We start from the raw sequence: 4,107 nt of genomic DNA, 5'->3' as shown, positions 1-4,107 counted from the left end.
CTTTTCGTGCTGTCGAAAGCGAAGCTTTGAAATCGACAAAGGTGGTGTGTGTCGATTCTTCTTTCGCTGGGTTTTTTCCAAGATTTGGCGCATGCAGAATATCTCGGTCGGCTTGTTGATTTTCCAGGTCTCAAAGCCACACTGATAAGGTCCAATCAGTTTGTTGACGGTGGGCTTTAATCTTTCACACAATACGCTCGATAGAACCTTGTATGCGATGTTGAGGAGGCTAATCCCACGGTAGTTGGCGCAGATTGTGGGGTCTCCTTTTTTATGGATTGGTCATAGCACACTTAAATTCCAATCGTCGGACATGTTTTCGTCCGACCATATTTTACAAAGAAGCTGATGCATGCTCCCTATTAGTTCTTCGCCGCCGTGTTTGAATAGCTCGGCCGGTAGTCCGTCGGCCCCTGCCGCTTTGTTGTTCTTGAGGCGGGCAATTGCTATTCGAACTTCTTCATGGTCGGGTAATGGAACGTCTGCTCCATCGTCATCGATTGGGGAATCGGGTTCTCCTTCTCCTGGTGTTGTGCATTCACTGCCATTCAGCAGGCTGGAGAAGTGTTCCCTCCATAATTTAAGTATGCTCTGGGCATCAGTGACTAGATCACCTTTGGGGGTTCTACAGGAATACGCTCCGGTCTTGAAACCTTCCGTAAGCCGCCGCATTTTTTCGTAGAATTTTCGAGCATTACCCCTGTCGGCCAGCTTATCAAGCTCTTCGTACTCACGCATTTCGGCCTCTTTCTTCTTCTGTCTGCAAATGCGTCTCGCTTCCCTCTTCAACTCTCGGTATCTATCCCATCCCGCACGTGTAGTGGTCGATCGTAACGTTGCGAGGTAGGCAGCCTGTTTTCTCTCCGCTGCGACACGGCACTCCTCGTCGTACCAGCTGTTCTTTTGCACTTTCCGAAAACCAATGGTTTCGGTTGCAGCTGTACGTAAGGAGTTTGAAATGCCGTCCCACAGTTCCCTTATACCGAGTTGTTGACGAGTGCTCTCAGAGAGCAGGAGTGCAAGCCGAGTAGAAAATCGTTCGGCTGTCTGTTGTGATTGCAGCTTTTCGACGTCGAACCTTCCTTGTATTTGGTGGTGTGCGTTTTTTGCTGCACAGAGGCGGGTGCGAATCTCAGCTGCAACAAGAGAGTGGTCCGAGTCGATGTTAGGATCTCGGAGCGCGCGCACATCTAAAACACTGGAGACATGTCTTCCGTCTATCACAACATGACAGGTAGCTTAGCTTGATGAATTTTTTTATGCTGGAATCTAGTACTACAGATAACCATATTTCGGACCCCAGCGAAGTCGGTCAGCCTCAACCCATTTGGGAATGTTTCGTCGTGGAGGCCGAATTTACCGACCGTAGTGCCAAAGATACTTTCTTTGCCCACCCTGGCGTTAAATTCGCCAAGCACGATTTTGACATCGTGGCGGGGGCAGCTCTCATAGGTGCGCTCCAAGCACTCATAGAAGGCATCTTTGGTCACATCGTCCTTCTCTCCGTCAGGGGTGGGCGCAAATCAGCGATATGTTGAAGAACTTCGCTTTGATGTGGATTGTGGCTAAACGTTCATTCCCGGAGTGAATGATAGTGCTCGGCGACGGAGTCTCTCTCCCACCACGAATCCCACACCAAACTTGCGCTCCTTTATATGGCCACTGTAGTAAATGTCACAAGGACCTACTCGTCTTTGTCCTTGTCGGGCTTATCTATGTAGATATAAAAATATAACTAAAAGATTTCACATAACACCACAAAAAATAGTACAGCGGGATAAAACGCTTCTAATTTTAGACCACTTTTTGCAGCCATTGAGGCCCACGCCCGATTAATGGCAGGCTTAATTGTGAAGAAATATGGACCCTACCCATAGGCACACCAACTGTAACTTTTTGAAGATGTAACAACGTCTCAACATTGGCTTGTGGTATACCATCATTTCAATTGTGAGAATTTTGTTTATTAACGTATCCATTCAACCAAAAGAGAGCAACATCGCTCAACAAAATTTTCTTGTGGAAATCAGGATCATTGGTCAACGCGTTTTGGGTTTATTCACGAATGAATGGTCGGCTGCAGTTCTTGCACAAGTTGGATATTATTAGTCCGCAAATCAAGATACTTCGAAAATTCTTCCAAAAACTGCATTGGGGCCGCTCCAATCGTTACGCGCGTTGGCGGACTCAATCGGATCTTCTTCAGTACTCTGATTCATAGCAACACTAACGTCTTCGTTGCGCTTTGAACGGCGTCTCTAAGGATACGCTTTATAAACTAAAGTAAGCATGGTGAGAAACCAATCCGTGGTTGCTCTATTTACCGATTATGCTCGGCGATTTTTTCGACCGAATATTTGAAAAAGCGTGCGATGCGCCGAACCATTGTTTTTGTAATAAATTTGCATAATTTGCAGACGTTGTTTCAAAGTAAGACTGTTCTAGGTATGAAATGGTAAACCAAACTGAGTACAAAACATGATATCAATGAGATCGACTCCGAAAGTATTGCTTCGTTGAAAATTAGACGTCACGGTATCAAAGGTCAAAGGTGATAGTATCAAAGGTCATGTCAGTAATAATAATGGGCATATAAATGGTATGGTTTCATTCTAATATATGCAAGGAATTATTATAAGACAATAATGAGGATATATCACATTAATGAGTCAATTTAAAGACAATTGAGCTAGTATCACTTAAATCTTTAAAAGTTCTTATGATTTATAAATATACGTATAATAGGCTTAATTCTCATGTCAACAGAAGTTTGATAGTTGCAAGTCGTTAATCTCTTGCTCCTTGCATAATTTAGGAAACAGCTCAAATTATACATATTCTTAAGTTTTATTTGAATTTCTTTGTTTTTGGGAGGTATTTTAAGGTCTGAGCTATCGATAATTGCTCATAAATTATAGAGGGAACAATAAATCCAACAAATATTCTCACAAATTTCATATTTTTCTTTATGTAAGGTTAGGTGGTCCGATCTAAACAATATGTTTGGAGATTGCAGCATTATGTTCAAAAATAATGCTTATCAAATTTCCTGAAGATATCTTCTCAAATAAAAAACAATGTTCGTACTAGGGCTTGTTTTTGATGGGTAAGTTTGACAATAATAATCGCATGAAACTCAGGGCATACTAATTCAGAGGTTATGACCAGAATAGCCAAGTTATTTAACGAATGTACCACGACTTTTTATTTAGATTCATTTATGCTGCTATGTCCGAGAAATTAATGTCCATTCTGCTACTGATTTATGGCCGCAAATTTTATTTTCTAATTCTAAAAATGCTTATTTCTCTCTTGAGGCAGTCCAACTGATAATTTATCACAGACTAACTCAAATGTGATTTGAATTAACAAATTTTAGCCATTTTGATAAATTATTGCACGCGTAAGTCATTTAAATGTTAATTAGGTTAGTTTGAAATATAAAATTTGGTACGCCAAAAAAAAAATAAAATATTTTTTTTCTTGGTAATTTATTGGTTTTCGTTAAAAATGTCATCCTATTTGTTGAAAAATAACTGGAATATAATTTTTGGCTTTTCTGCTGCTTGTTGTTATTTGTCAGAAAATTCGAATGCGCGAAGTTTTATTGAATTTCAAAGCAACACCCAAAAACTATGGCTCCCTTGTGATTCTTCTGTTTATGTATGAATGTGAAAAATAGTATTTTTGAATTTTTTTGTCGCTTTGCCAATCACAGCGCAGCCAAATGACAAATGTCAAAGGACCAAATGTTAACGAAATCCAATTCAACTTTTCCCATTGCATAGTGACTTTTTTGGCGTCAATTAGATAATAAGGATAGGAGTTTATGCTGTTATTTGTTCGTAAATTCGTATGTGAACAAAATTTTTACTTCAACGAAATGGAGTTTAAAGTATGTTAATTATGGTAGCCTGCTCCACAATTTATTCCCATACATTATTCGACTGAGTTCACTACAGATTTGCAGGAGCATCAATAATATTAATAAAACCAGTCATCCTTAGTGTAATGTATGCCAAAAACATTGAATAGGTCCACCATCATAGCTTAGAGGAAGCTCGCTGGAAGAACAATTTCTCGAGGCCAATCGTCCTCCTCGCAATA

The sequence above is a fragment of the Bactrocera tryoni genome, chromosome 1 (genome assembly GCF_016617805.1).
Source record: "Bactrocera tryoni isolate S06 chromosome 1, CSIRO_BtryS06_freeze2, whole genome shotgun sequence".
Lineage (NCBI taxonomy): Eukaryota > Metazoa > Arthropoda > Insecta > Diptera > Tephritidae > Bactrocera > Bactrocera tryoni.
Note: the sequence above shows the minus strand (reverse complement) of the source record.